General features: G+C 44.3%; 2 non-coding genes across 2 annotated transcripts; both read left to right on the plus strand.

Annotated features, from left to right (window-relative positions):
- The first annotated feature begins 952 nt into the window (after positions 1-952).
- On the plus strand, positions 953-1,059 carry LOC112849021 (U6 spliceosomal RNA). Its single transcript, XR_003222472.1, has one exon. It is a non-coding gene; the product is annotated as a U6 spliceosomal RNA (small nuclear RNA).
- Positions 1,060-3,519: 2,460 nt separating this feature from the next.
- Positions 3,520-3,653, plus strand: LOC112849164 (U11 spliceosomal RNA). Its single transcript, XR_003222590.1, has one exon. It is a non-coding gene; the product is annotated as a U11 spliceosomal RNA (small nuclear RNA).
- Positions 3,654-16,106: the final 12,453 nt, after the last annotated feature.

Consider the following 16,106-nt stretch of genomic DNA (forward strand, 5'->3'; position numbering starts at 1 on the left):
ACATGAGGTTTTATTTATTGTGCAATGGGAAGCCATTAGAGTGTTGAAAGGGGGAGTGAAATAGTGATTTAATTTTTTTTTTTTAATTTTTTTTTTCAACGTTTATTTATTTTTGGGACAGAGAGAGACAGAGCATGAACGGCGGAGGGCCAGAGAGAGAGGGAGACACAGAATCTGAAACAGGCTCCAGGCTCTGAGCCATCAGCCCAGAGCCCGACGCGGGGCTCGAACTCACGGACCGCGAGATCGTGACCTGGCTGAAGTCGGACGCTTAACCGACTGCGCCACCCAGGTGCCCCAGTGATTTAATTTTTTAAATGTTTGTTTATTTTGGGGGCGCCTGGGTGGCTCAGTCGCTTGAGCATCCAACTTCGGCTCAGGTCATGATGTCACGGTCCGTGGGTTCGAGCCTGGCATCGGGCTCCGTGCTGACAGCTCAGAGCCTGGAGCCTGCTTTGGATTCTGTGTCTCCCTCTCTCTCTGTACCTCCTCCGCTCACACTTTGTCACTCTCTCTGTCTCTCAAAAATAAATAAACATTAAAAAAATTAAAAATTAAAAAATGAATGTTTATTTTTGAGAGGTGGGGGTTAGGGGCAGAGAGAGGGATACAGAAAATCCGAAGCGGGCCCTCGCTGTCAGTGCAAAGCCAGGTTTAGGGCTCGAACCCACAAACTGTGAGATAATGACCTGAGCTGAAGTCGGACGCTCAACTGACTGAGCCACCCAGGTGCCCCAAGTAATGATTTGTTTTTAAGAGAGGACTAGCAGATTGATTATAGGAGAAGCCCCCAACAAACACAACTGACAGTGCCCGTATCTAGGCTTCGACCAGTTTACACTACAGGTCTGCTTCCTATTATTGTGTAGGAACTTTTTATGTGACTTCCTTCTCTTGCAGCTTCTAAATTGTAGAGGTCAGGTACCTCTATATATTATTAAAATATATTAAGGTGCTCACTTCAGCAGCACATATACTAAAATTGGAACGACACGGAGAAGATTAGCATGTCCTCTGCACAAGGATGATACGCAAATTTGTGAAGCATTGCATATTTTTCACTGAATTTGATCACTGAATTCTGCTTCTGAAACCAATATTGCACTGCATATTAACTTACTAAAATTTAAATTAAAAATAAAATATTTTAAGGAGAGTAAAATGCCTGACAGTCTACATTTTTGTTTTAAAATGTAGGGGAGCCTGGGTGGCTCAGTCAGTTAAGTATTGGACTCTTGATTTCGGCTCAGGTCATGACCCCAGGGTCGTAAGATTGAGCCCCTACTGGAGATTCTGATTCTCTCTCTCTCTCTCTCTCTCTCTCTCTCTTTCCCTCCCCCCACCCCACTCGAGCATTCACACACTCTCTCTAAAAAAAAGTTAAAATTAAAAAAAAAAAAAAATCTGTGTAGGGGCGCCTGGGTGGCTCAGTCAGTTGAGTATCCAACTTTGGCTCAGGTCGTGATCTCACATCTTGTGAGTTCGAGCCCCACATCAGGCTCTGTGCTGACAGCTCGGAGCCTGGAGCCTGCTTCGGATTCTGTGTCCCTCTCTCACTCTGCCCCTTTCTCACTCATGCTCTGTCTCTCTCTCAAGAATAAATAAAACACTAAAAAAAAAAAAAATCTGTGTGTATGTACATAGGAAACAGTCTGGCAAGAGAAACACTAAACTGTTCATAGTAGTTTGGGGAAAACATTCTCACATTTCAGTACTGTTTCAGCATTTTTACAATTAGCACATACTGTTTTTATATTAAAACTGATGTGTGATTGATTCCATTTTTATGCCATTCTGGAAAAGGCAAAACTACAGGACCAGAGAAGAGCACTCCTTACCAGGATTGGGATTACGGGAAGGTGACTACAAAAGGAGACAAAGGAGCTTTTGGGGGTGATAGAAATGTTTGATATTTGGTTGATCTTGGTACCAGATACACGTCTATAGGAGTTTGTTAAACTATATGATAAAAAAGGTATATTTATATATAAATTACATGTCAACAAACCTGACTTTAGAAAATGAAATATAGGGAGAAAATATAGAAAGCAAGGACAATTTTTTTTTTAATGTTTATTTTTGAGACAGAGAGAGACAGAGCATGAACGGGGGAGGGTCAGAGAGAGAGGGAGACACAGAATCTGAAACAGGCTCCAGGATCTGAGCTGTTAGCACAGAGCCCGATGCGGGGCTCGAACTCACGAGCCTTGAGATCACGACCCGAGTCAAAGTTGGGCGCTCAACCGCCTGAGCCACCCAGGTGCCCCAAGGACAATTTTTTAAATAATTTATTTATTTTGAGAGAGAGACAGAGACAGAACACGAGGTGGTGGTGGGGCACAGAGAGAAGGAGAGAGAATCCCAAGTAGGTTCCACGGTGTCAGCACAGAGCTGAGATTCTATCCCATGAACCATGAGACCATAACCTGAGCTGGAACCAAGAGTCAGATGTTTGACTGAGCCACCTAGGTGCCCTCAAAAGCAAGAACAATTTTAAAAATAATTTCAATTATACAAGTAATAAAATAGCTCATTATGCTTTTTAAAATAATTAGAATATTACAGGTAAATCTAAAGTCTTGTGTGTCATGAGTCTCATCCTTCCCTCCTTCCAAGAGGTAATCACTGATGTATGTTCTTGCAAATCTTTTTTAGAAAGTTAATAAAGTATGTGGCGTCAGAAAATATATAGCACTGGGTTTTTATGTGCACACGTGTATGCTCTTTGTTACACTGATCATTTAATGTGGTACCCTATTCAACACCTTCACTCATTTTTTTTATGTCTGTTGATAAAGATCTACTTCAATCAATCCAAATGTAGTATTGATTTTTTTTCCCCCTTCACGTTAATGGTCGTCATGCTGTACCTTATTCTGCAACTCTTGTCACTCAATGCTTTTTGGTGTCTAATTCACTCCTGGCAGCGCAGCAGATGGCGTTCCACTTTATGAACACACAACGCTCTGCTAATCCGTTAGCAGAAGAGGAGGTTCTTCCCAATTTTTCTCTTAATAAGGGAAGCTCTGCCTCCAGTGCTCGCCTGGTGGGGCCCCATCCGGGTCGATGGCTAGGGGTGGCACAAGTTTGTGCGTTTTCAATTTTAATAGGGTGGGATTCGTGTCTTCCGCAGACAGGTACCCAGAGCCGCCCAGAAGCGGATCTCCCGCGCAGCATACAACAGGTGCCACCCATGCCTACTGCAGCTGGCGACAGCTTCTCCCGCCCTCTCCTACAAACGCTCTTCCCTGCCACTCCCTCTGCGCCTGCCGGCCCCTTCCCAGCAAGCACCGCTCATATTTGCATATCAATTTACCTCCTTGCCTTTACTACTATATAAAAACCCAAAGGACAAATCATAAGTCTTTTTGTGAAGATTGCCCTCCGGGCCAGAATGTCTTGCAGTTCCTCCCCTTACCCAGAGAAACAAGAAATAGGAAATTACTTCAGCTTTGTTTTCACCTTTAGCAAAAGAGGGATTCGCCAACGCTGCCACCCTGCCTTAGTTCCTGTCAAGGCAAAAAGGGCTTCTGTCGTGAGTGGCACACGTAGGGCAGCTCCATTGCTCTTCGTGCGGAATCGACATCAAGAGATTTCGGAAGCATAATTTTTTGGTACCCGGGCAGCTGGTGATCGTTGGTCCCGGCGCCCCTGTTTGAAGCAGTGCGTTAAGAAAGACTTTCAAACCCGGTTTTGCTTGTATGGCAATGTTGTAATTACGAGCGCTGTTTGTTGTTCCTCTTTTGGGGGTTAAATGCTAGTATGTGAAATGGTAACTGGAAAAAAATCTCTACGCACGTCTTTTTCTAGGAAGTCAATCAGTTACTGAAAAACGTCAAGGAGTTGTGATCGCCAGGGCGTATTCACAGCAGCGTTGGTTGTGGAAAAGTTGCTCAGGTGATGGCTGACGTAGGAAGAGCGGCTGTTTTCCGTATCACAGGTTAAGGAATTGAGGTTTAAACCAAACAAGTTACAAGTTTACTTAAGAGTACTCTGAATTACTCAGTGAGAATATCGGGCTTCCACCTAGGTACCTGTCTACAGGGATGATTGAATCATCACACATAACTTATTTTGTAAAATAATGTTCCCCCTTAACCAGGACTATATGATATGTATGCATATATCTATGCCTTTCTAAAGCTGAGTTAGGGCTGCTGGGTGGCTCAGTCGGTTAAGCGTCCGGACTTCGGCTCAGGTCATGATCTTGCAGTACGTTTAGGCCCCGTGTCAGGTTCTGTGCTGACAGCTCAGAGCGTGGAGCCTGCTTTGATTCTGTGTCTCCCTCTCTCTCTGCCCCTCCCCTGCTCACACTCTCTCTGTCTCTGTCTCTCAGAAATAAACATTAAAAAAAAAATGCAGTATATGATACATCTAATACAAAAGACATGTTAGTCAACTGTTTTATAGTAAAGCTTCTAGTCAACAGAAGGCAATTTGGGGGGAGTCAAAAGTTATACTGGGTGAGGAGTTATACTATTTTTTTTTTTTTTACAGTGGGTAAATGGTGGGAGGGTGGCACCCTTAAGCTCTGCAATGTTCAAGGTCAACTGTAGTAGTGATAGATCCAGTGCCTGACTTGACAAGGCTTAGTGAGGGGAGAGAATAGCAAACTGAGTACTACTGTGCTGAATTTGGCTGGGAGGAGGAGATCTGGGAAAGCTTTCCTGAAGCAAAGACTTTGTAACTGAAACCTGAAGAAGCAATAGAAGACCCCCACACAAAGTTGTGGGGGGGAAGGGCTGTTTAGGCAGAGGCAAAGTCTTGAGGGTGGAGCCAATGTGCCGCAGACAGACCAAGAGCTGAAAGACCAGAAAGGCCAGTATGAAACCAGCCGGGTGGCAGCCTGAAGAGGCCACTGACTTCTGGTCTCACAGGCCTTGGATGTTCCTTTGCAGTACTTTTTTTTTTTTTTTTTTTTATAAAGCATAAGGGATGAAGAGTTATCTCCACCATGTATCAGCACACTTTTTCTGTAAAGAGGCCAGATGGTGTATATTTTAGGTTTTGTGGTCATATGGTATCTACTAGCCACTCAACTCTGCTGTTGCAAAACAGTAAGAGACAATATACAAACAAGGGAGTGTAGCTGTGTTCCAATAAAGTTTTACCTACAGACACTGAAATTGCAATTTCATATAATTTTCGCATGTCATGAAATAATATTATTTTGATTTATTTTTAAAATCCTGCGAGCCATTTAAAAATGTGAAAACCAGGGGTGCCTGGGTGGCTCAGTCGGTTGATCATCCGACCTCAGCTCAGGTCATGATCTCATGGTTCATGAGTTCGATCCCCGCATCGGGCTCTGTGCTGACAGTTCAGAGCCTGGAACCTGCTTTGGATTCTCTCTCTCTGCCCCTCCCCTGCTTGTGCTCTGTCTCTCAAAAATAAATAAACGTTAAAAAAAAATGATTAAAAAAAATGTGAAAACCAGGGGTGCCTGGGTGGCTCAATTGGTTAAGCGTCTGACTTCTGCTCAGGTCATGATGTTTGAGCCCTGAATCGGGCTCGCTGCTGTCAGCACAGAGTCTGCTTCGGCTCCTCTGTCCCCTCTTTCTATGTTCCTCACCTGTATACGTTCTCTCAAAAATAAATAAATATTTAAAAAATAAAAAGTGTGAAAACCATTCTTTTTTTCTTTAATGTTTATTTTTGAGAGAGAGAGAGGCAGAGTGTGAGTAGGGGAGGGGCAGAGAGAGAGGGAGAAACAGAATCCAAAGCAGGTTCCAGGCTCCAAGCTGTCAGCACAGAGCCAGACCTAGGGCTCAAACTCACGAACTGACCCGGGAGATCATAACCTGAGCCGAAGCTGGACAGCTTAACCGACTGAGCCACCCAGGCATCTCATGTGCAAACCATTCTTTGAGCTGTAGTTCACTGGCCCCTGGCCTACATATTCAAGAGCGGTAAGAACTCAAACCGACTAAGGGATAGCCACAAACTGAATACCATTTACTCATTAAAATGTTGCATAGAGGGGCACCTGACTAGCTTGTCAACAGAGCATGTGACCCTTGATCTTGGGGTCACAAGTTCAAGCCCCATGTTGGGCGTGGAGCTTACTTAAAAAATAATGAATAATAATAAAAATAAAATGTTGCATAGGAATATTTATGATAATGGTTCACCTCTATGGTGTGCTTATCGAGTGCCAGTCCCTATATTAAGCACTTAGCATGCATTAGCTCCTATTACTCATCATAGAAGCCAATGATGTAGGTAGTATTATTTTGCTCACTTTACAGATTAGAAAACAGAAACTCCAAGAGTCCCAGATCACATAGCGAGAAAATAGCAGAGTCAAAAGGTGAGCCCAGGTCTTCTGACAGGAATCAGGTCTCTGACTGCCCAGAATGCCCCAGGAGAAAGTCAACTATAGTGGAATCTGTTAGGAAAGACTTATTGGGAAAGTGAAGCTTTTTCATTTTGCTCATCCATATTTCCCTCTTTTCTTTTCTTTTCTTTTTTTTTTTTAGTTTTATTTATTTAAATAATCTCTACACCCAATGTGGGGCTCAAACTCATAACCCCAATATCAAGAGTAACACACTCTTCTGACTGGGCCAGCCAGGCACCCCCATTTTTTCCCTATTTTCTATGAAAATATAGGATATATGAAAAAGTTAGATAATGGAGACACATAGTCACTGGAATACAAATGATGACAAAATCAGTCCCAGAAGACCACATTTTATATGATTCCTTTTATGTAAAATGTCCAGACAAGGCAAATCTATAGAGATAGAAAGCAGAAGAAAGCAGGTTAGTGGCTGCCTGGAGCTGGAGGTGGGAGCACCTTTATTTATTTACATTTGCAATATGAAATAGAAGCTGGGTGCGAACACACACACTCACACCAGCCTGGGGAGGGGGAGCTGGGACAAGGTCACTTGGCAGCTGGGCTGGACCCCAAACCCTTGGGCATAGGAAGGGGACCCCAGCCAGGCCCCTGCCATTCCCCCATCTTGGGGTCTGTGGGAGGTACAGGGGGGTCTCAGTGAGTGCATCAGGGCCCCAAGTGAATGTCACCAGAGAGACCCCCTGGGACAGGCACTGCCAGTTCCCACAGAGCCAGCAGGACCAGGTAGAGGGTCCTCTAGCTCCCAGCCTAGGTCAAAGTGCAGGGTCCAGGGCAAGAGTCTGGACAAAGGCATGGCCCCCACTTGGGCCCTCCCCCAAAGTGGACCTGAGCTCAGTGTGGGTGTGGGCATTTACACCAGTGGCTGGGCCATGGTGGGTGGGGAGCGTGGGCATGCCCTACAAATGGGCATGAGAGATCTTTTGGGGGTGAAGGAAATGTCGTAAAAATACATTATGGTCACAGTTGTACACTTCTATAAATTTATTAAAAATCATTGAGCTGTACGTTTAAAATGGGTAAGTTTTGTGGTATGTAAATTATACTTGAATAAGGATGTTAAAAAAAATTTTTTTCAAGGGCTAAAAGGAGAATATACACAGCTAGGAGCCTGAACTGTAATCAGTTTATGGAATAAGTTCTCTAATTTAGAAACTTGACCTTAGTGGATTTCCTGCATGCCGAGTCTCTGTGTGTGAGCTGATTATGTCACTACCCCCCTCATTTAAGACCCTTCCGTGGCGCCTAACTAGTTTGGTTTAACATCCTGTAAGTCTCTGTGACTCACCATCCTCTTCGTTCTCAGGGCTCCAGCCACACTGGTCTTCTCTGTGTATCTCTGAGGCCACTACTCTCTCCTCGCCTCAGGGCCTCCAGAAAGTTCTTCCTTCTAGCTGGAAATGTTCTTTCTCAACAGGTTCTACCCCTTTCCCATCATGGCTACTTCTTCTTCATTCTTTACATCTCATCTCTAATGTTACTTCCTCAGGGAGGCCTTCCTTGACCTCCCCACCCCTCACTAGGTTAGCTCCCTCACACTCTGTTACACTCTTTCATGGCACCATCTACGTCGCAGCAGAACATCATCATAGTTGTTATTAATGCATTTACACTTGATGTAAAGTTAGTTGCTCAATATTTATATTCCCCAGCCAGAATGTCACCTGGGTGAGGGCATGGAACCTGTGTCTTATATATCACTTGCATCCTTGGGTGTCTGATGTAGTACCTGGCACTTAGTAGGCATTCAATACATTTGTAGAGCTCTTCATATGTCATGAAGTACTTATGTACATACATTTGCTATTTTTTTTATTTAAAAAAATTTTTTTAACGTTTATTCATTTTTGACACAGAGAGAGACAGAGCATGAATGGGGGAAGGTCAGAGAGAGAGGGAGACACAGAATCTGAAACAGGCTCCAGGCCCTGAGCTGTCAGCACAGAGCCCGACGCAGGGCTCGAACTCACGGACTGCGAGATCATGACCTGAGCCGGAGTCGGACGCCCAACCGACTGAGCCACCCAGGCGCCCCATTGCTGCTATTTATTAAGCACCTGCTATGTCCAAGCATATGGGTGTAGCAAGACAGTGTGCTCCTGTCCATTCTCAGAAGTAGGACAACAGTCTTCCCATTTATAGGTAGTCTAAGTTTACACAACTTGTAAGGAAGTTGCCTTCTGTAACTAAAATGGAACTCCTACTCAGGTCATAGACTCCCAACAGGATGGGTTTACTCCGGGGGGGGGGGGGGGGGCAGGGGAGGTGGTTCAGGGAAATTGATTTCGAGGGGCCATGAAGCTTTGGCATTTTAAGGGTGGAGGGGAAGAGAGTGTCAATTTGTCAGAAGATAAGAGGAAGTTTCTAACCTTCAGGTAGGCAGATAGAAGTATGGCTCCTCTCTCAAAACTGACCAAATCTGGGGGCGCCTGGCTGGCTCAGTTGGTAGAGCATGCCACTCTTGATCTCAGGGTCATGAGTTTAAGTCTCATGTTGGGCACAGAGCTTACTTAAAAAAACAAAACCAAAAACAGCCAAAAAGGTCCCTGAGCTCCCCTAGGTTGGGATAAGTGACCACTGAAAAGAAACGATGGTCACATAAAAATTGTGTTTCTAGGGGCGCCTGGGTGGCGCAGTCGGTTAAGCGTCCGACTTCAGCCAGGTCACGATCTTGCCGTCCGCGAGTTCGAGCCCCGCGTCAGGCTCTGGGCTGATGGCTCAGAGCCTGGAGCCTGTTTCCGATTCTGTGTCTCCCTCTCTCTCTGCCCCTCCCCCGTTCATGCTCTGTCTCTCTCTGTCGCAAAAATAAATAAACGTTGAAAAAAAAAATTTAAAAAAAAAATTGTGTTTCTATATACTACTAATCCAAAAAGGAAATTAAGAAAACAATTCAATTTATAATAACATCAAAAAATAAAATACTTAGGAATAACATTAACCAAGGAGGTAAAACTAAACCAAGGATGAGTGTAACTTGTACACTGAAAACTACAAAACACTGCTGAGAGAAATTAAAGAAGACATAAATAAATGGAAACACATCCCATGTTCATGGGCTGGAAGACTTAATATTATTGTTGAGATGTCAATACTAGCCAAACCGATCTGTGGATTCAATACAATCCCTATAAAAATCCTAACACGTTTTTTGCAGAAATAGAAAACCCATCCTAAAATTCAGATGGAATCTCGAGACCCCTAATAGTCAAAATGTTTTTGTATTTTGTATCTTTTGTATCTTTTTTATCTTTTACAAAATACTGTTTGTAAAAGAACAAAGTTGGAAGAATACACTTCCTGATTTCAAAACTTCCTACAAAGCTATAGTAAGTAAAACAGTGTGGTATTGATATAAAGACAGACATATAGTCCAGTGGAAAAGAATAGAGAATCCTTGTATCAAATCCTGGTATTAAACAATTAAAAACATTTTTTTAATGTTTATTTTAGTTTTGAGAGAGAGAGAGACAGAGCATGAGCAGGGGAGGGGCAGAGAGAGAGAGACACAGAATCGGAAGCAGGCTCCAGGCTCTGAGCTGTCAGCACAGAGCCCAATGTGGGGCTCAAACTCACAGACCATGAGATTATGACCTGGCTGATGTCAGATGCTTAACCAACTGAGCCACCCAGGTGCCCCTGAAAGCAGAGTTTCGAAGATAATTTTGTGCACCCATATTCATAGCAGCATTATTCACAATAGCCAAAAAGTAGAAACAATCCAAATGCCCATCAGAGGATAAATGGAAGAGCAAAATGAATAAATATCTATGTCATGGAACATTACTTGGCCATTAAAAAGAATGAAGTACTGATACATGTTAGAACGTGGATGAACCTTGAGGACATTCTGCTAAGGGAAATAAGGCAGACTCACAAGGACAAATACTATTTGTTGATACCTAGAATGGTCAGATTCATAAAATAGGAGAGTGGTTACTAGGCACTGAAGGGGGGTGGTATGGGAAGTTACTGTGTAGTGGGCATTGAGTTCCAGCTGAGGATGATGACAAAGTTCTGGAGATGGACAGTGGTGATGGTTGCACAACCAAGTCAATGTGTTTAGTGCCATTCAAGTGCACACTGAAAGTGGTTAAAATGCTACATTTTTCTGTTATATCTATTTTGCCACAATTTATTTTTTAATGTAAATTTAATTTTATTATTATTATCTTAAATATTTTATTTTTCAGTAATCTCCACACCCAATGTCGGGCTTGAACTTACAACCCCGAGACCAAGAATCATGTGCTTTACCAACTGAGCTAGCCAGGCGCTCCTATCATAATGTTAAAAATTAAAAATTAAAAAATTAAGATTATAAAATTTTAAAGAAAAGAGAAGATGGTGAAGAGCAAGGTTTTGGGTGTGTCTAAGGTATCTCCAGCACTGGGACTGGAAGCTGATCATCAGCTCAGGGAGGTTGCCCTAAGTCGGCAAAACTGTGTGTATGCCAAGTGCCTGGTATACAGCACGTGCTCATAAGTGTAGCTACTAATGGTCCCCATCACAAATGAGAAGACTGAGGCCCAGAGAGGTCTTGTAGCCAATGGAGGCAGCTGACAGGACTCTGAGTTCTGTAAGGCAGGGAGGTGGTGCCAGTTGGAATATTAATAGTAATACTAGCTGGTATTTCTTGAGTACTTACTACATTCCAGACGTTATTCTTAGTCTTTTTGTGAGTATGGATTCTTCATTTACTCTTCACAACTCCTCTGTGAGTGAGGTCCCATTACTATCTCCCTTTTTCAGGTGAAGAATCTGACGCTGAGACAGAGACCGATCCAAGTTCACAGAGCCAGCATACCTTGAATCTTGTCCACTCTGACTCCAAAAACAGAAACCCAGCCTTTTGGTTTGGTACTGGTGGTGGACAGTGGCTGAAGGGGTTTCTGGGGTGGGGGAGTAGGTGACTCATTTGACCAAATCTAGTTTCAACCCAGATTTTTTTTTCTGGTTTCTTTTTCTTTCTTTTTTGCACCCACCAGCAGGACTTCCTCCTTTTCTCTCTTTGCCTCTTTTTCTGATTCACTCCCCATCTGTTAGTGGGTTCTGGCTTCTGCAAATGTGATGCAGAAGATAGGGTAAGCTGTGGGGGAGGGGAGGTAGATACAAAAGGGTAGGCAATCCTTAATAAACAAATATTTAAAAAAATTTTTTAATGTTTATTTATTTTTGAGAGAGAGGAGAGAGAAACAGGCAGACAGACACAGATGCATGCTCCAGGATCTGAGCTGTCAGCACAGATGTGGGGCTCGAACTCACAAACCTCCAGATCATGACCTGAGCCAAAGTTGGATGCTTAACCGACTGAGTCACCCAGGGGCCCCAACAAGTATGTTTTGAGAGCTATCTGGTATCAGGCAATGTTCTAGAGGCTGAATAAAACAGACTTTGTCTCCGCCTTCAAGGAGATTCCATTACAGGGTTTATATGCATGTGAGTGACAGGTTAGGGCTAGAGAGGGGGATAGGGTAGAAAAGGAAGTGAGAGAGGGGAAGGAGAGTGGATACAGACAAGGAAGATGTGCCTGGTGTCAGTAAGGGCTATAAAGGGGATGTGAGAGAGAGTGACTGGGGAGCAGACACAACTGGAGACAGTGAGGACAGGGCAGGCCTGGCTCAGCTGAGATGAGACCTGGAGCACAGAAAGGAGCCAGCTGAAGATGTGGGAGAAGAGCATTATAGGATTCTGTGGGGAAACAGCACGGGCAAAGGTTATGAAACCCATGTGTCAGAGGCACTTGAGGAAGGCCAATGAAGCTGGAGCAGGGTGACAGAGAGAAAAGGAGTCAAGCGGAGATCCCAGAGCCAGTTCATGAGTGGTCTTGTAGACCATGATGAGGAGTTCAAGGTTAATTCTAAGGGGAAGAGAGGCCATTGGAGTAGTAAACAGTGAAGGCTGGGAGGCAGCATGGCAGGAAGTGGGGAGACCAATCAGGAGGTTCTGGCTGTAAGGCAGCAGAGGCAGGTGATGATGGTGGTGTGGACCAGGTGGGGTTCAGAGAGGAGGCGGTATCAGAGGGGTCTCTGGGAGGCGACTGAGTGATGGAAGTATCATTCTCTGAGGTGGAGGAGGTAAGAGGTGGGGGAAGGGAGGATCTAAGGTGAGACAGGGTAGAAATGAGTCAGGGTGGACATGCTGACTTTGCAGTCAGGCAGCTGGAGGCACTGTTCCAGGCTGGAAGCGGATGCCTGGGAGGCGAGACCAGACACTGCTACCTGGGACCCACAGGCCACACCTCTTTACAGATGGACAATGTAGAGCCCAGAAGAGGTCTGACATTTGGTTTTGTTTTCTTTTTTTTGAAATTGGTTATTGACACTTACATATCCAGAGACATCAAATAAAACTTAGGATTTCTACCTCCTCTTCCAAATTGGGCAAGCCACACTGGGCCCACATTCTGGTTCCACGGCAGACTGGTAGAGGAGCTGCTGCCCCTCCAGATCGGGCACAAACTCTCCAGCTGGTCCAACCCCAGCAGGCCTGCTCAACGTCTGGTCCTGGTGGCACTGATTTCAACCTCTGGTATGGCTAGGAGGTGACACCAGAGAAGGGGAAAAAGTTGTCCTGGCACAAAGCCTGGACTTTGGATGGATTCATTGGAAGTGGCAGCTTTCCTGTGTCTCAGCCTCGCAATGCCACCTAATTTCACGGAGCCTGTCTTGCCTCTTCCGAAACATGGGGCTAACATTCACTAGCTAGAATTTCATCTCTGGGAAAGCTCCTAGCACACTGGCAGACACAGAGAAGGGTCTCAAGCAGTGTTTGCTCCTTTCAATCTGATGAGCAACTAGTCTCAGGAAATCAGAATGGCTGGGTCATAGCATAGGCTGAGGTAAAAAGTCCAGATTCTGGAGATGCTGAGTGGCTCAGTCCATTAAGCATCTGACTTTTGATTTCAGCTCAGATATGATCTTGCAGTTGGTGGGTTCCAGACCCATGCTGGGCTCTGTGCTGACAGTGTGGAGTCTGCTTAGGATTCTCTCTCTCTCTCTCTCTGTCCTCCCCCAGCTCTCTCTCGAAAATAAATAAATAAACATTAACGAAAAATAAAAGTCCAGATTCTGGCTCTACCACTTACCAACTATGCAACCTTAGTTGTCCTATTTGTAAGATGGGGACACTACTCTTACCTACCTTCTGGGAATTAAATAAGTTAATACAAAGTGTTTAAAATGGCATGGCACTCAGCAAGGATTAGATTGGTTCTTACACCTGGATGGCCATTAGAGTCTTCTAGGGACATTTAAAAAAATATTTGGGGCACCTGGGTGGCTCAGTAGGTTGAGTGTCTGTCTGACTTTGGCTCAGGTCATGACTTCACGGTTCATGGGTTCAAGCCGCATGTTGGGCTCTGTGATGACGGCTCGGAGCCTGGAGCCTGCTTGGGATTCTGTGTCTCCCTCTCCCTCTCTGCCCTTCCCCAGCTCATGCTCTCTCCTTCTCTCAAAAATAATAAACTCAAAAAACATTTTTTTTAACAAAAAATGTTCATATCTGGGCTCTATCCTCGGAGATCTCATCTGAATTCATGTGGGGTGGGGCCCTGGTATGGGTATTTTATAAAATCTCCACAAGTGATTCTACGTGCAGCCAAGAATAGGAGCTCTACAGTAGAGAGATAATTAAGAGCATGGGCTCTGCAGCACAATTGCCTATGTTCAAATCCAACCAAGCCATTAAATAGATGTATAAATGTGGGCAAGTTCTTAACCTCTCATGTTAAACTGGGTTAATAAAAGGACCTGGGAGGTTGTATAGACCTTAAGTGCTTACAGCAGTGTGTGGCAGCTAGCAAGCCCTTGGCAGGCCTGGACATCAGCACTCCTCAGTTGCCCTGCTATTTCCAAAGTGACTGCAAACACCGCAGGCCTACATCCAGCTCACACTCATGGTCTCCCCACCCGGGCCTGGATACCTTGAACATCCCTCTCCTAACCCTGTTAGCTGCCCCTCCCCCTGCCAAATTATTTTTATTTTTGTCCCTTCTATTGTTCAGCCTTTTTTATTCCCCCCCAAATTAACAGAATTATCCCCCAAACAAAATTGTCTGCTGAAAAATCAGAGCGACCCCCCCAAGGATGCTAGAGGGGAGGGCAGAGCTGAGTGGCCATTCAAGTGTCTCATATTAAAGAATAAGAAGAAGGAGAAGAAAAACCGCCATCAATGTTTAGGAAACAATGTTTAGTGGGGGACAAAAGCACAACACGGAACTGTACATTGAAGATAATTCATCCAGGTAAAGAAAAAAAAATACATAGAAAAAGATTGAAAGGAAATATGCTAGATGCTAAAGAAACACTTTTTTTCTCTGCTTCTCCATCCTCTTATGCACGTTACAATTTTGTATAGTGAATGTGTACTTCATAGGAAAAACAACTAAGTGAAAAAATAAAAAAGGAAAGTCTTCACATGACTTTCTTTCCTCTTAAAAAAAATTATTTATTTATTTTGAGAGAGAGAGAGACAGCATGAGTGTGGGTGGGGCAGAGAGAGAGAGGGAGAGAGAGAATCCCAAGCAGGCTCCACACTGTCAGCACAGAGCCCAACGCAGCACTTGAACTCACGAACCATGGCTGAAACCAAGAGTTGGACACTTAACCAACTAAGCCACCCAGGCACCCTTTCTTTCCTCTTAATCTTCTAATTGCCTTATGTCTTAGTTCCTCCTATCAAAAATTTTTAATTTTCTTAAATTTTACTTATTTTTAAAAGATTTTAAATTTAAATCTTTTTAAAAGTAATCTCTTCATCCAATGTGGGGCTTGAACTCACAATTCCAAGATCAAGAGTCACACACTCTTACCAACTGAGCCAGCCAGGCACCCCCTCTATCGAAAAATTTTAAAGAATGGTCTCCACTGGCTGGTTCTTTCATTTCTCCCATTGACTACTTGATCCACTACAATCTGGCCTCCTCCTTAACTCTGGAGGTGACTCCACCCTGGAAGGATCAGCAATGAACTCTTAATTGCCAAATCCAGGGGCTTTTCCTTTTTCTTTGCCAGAGCTTTATGCAGTATCAGACAGGCTTGGTGCTGTCCCCTTTCTGTAAGCTCCCTGCCTGCCATCTGGGCTTCCTTTCTCCCCTTTGTCCACGGACCTAATTTTCTGACCACTTCTGGTTGGTCCCTGCAGATTCCTCTCAGCTTAATGTTCCCTAGGTTTGGACATCTAGCCCCCTACCTCTCTGCACACTCTTCTTGGGTGGCCTCATCCACTCTTGGCCTGTATGATCCCATTTACATGACAGCTCCTATATCCCAGCCCTCGCCTCTTGACTCAGGTAAGTCAATCCAAATTCCTTCTGAACACCTTCATTTGGATGTCCCTCAAACAACTCACACTGAACAAGTCCAAACCGACTCATCATTTCTACTTTCCCTCAACCCCAACCAACTCTTCCTGCTTTGTTCCTTCCCTGGAAGTCATCACTGTCTCATTCTTTCCCTCATTCTCCCCATGTCTAGTTGGTCACTAATACCTGTTGGTTCCAATTTGAAACTGTGTCTGGAACCCATCAGCTCCCTGCTGATATGTTTTCCTCTGCCCTGCAGGAGGCCCCCTCTTTCCTGCCTGGATCATAGCAGTCTCCCTGACATAGCTTCCATTTCCTGATCTTTCTCCTCCCCAGTCCATACCTTATAATTTTTCTGATTATTCATTCCTTCAGTCAGTCAACAAACATTTGCTATGCACAAACTCTGCTCCAAATACTATGAGGGGTAAATCATACAGATTG

The sequence above is a fragment of the Puma concolor genome, chromosome C1 (genome assembly GCF_028749965.1).
Source record: "Puma concolor isolate L17-30 chromosome C1, mPumCon1.1.hap2, whole genome shotgun sequence".
In the NCBI taxonomy this organism is placed as follows: domain Eukaryota; kingdom Metazoa; phylum Chordata; class Mammalia; order Carnivora; family Felidae; genus Puma; species Puma concolor.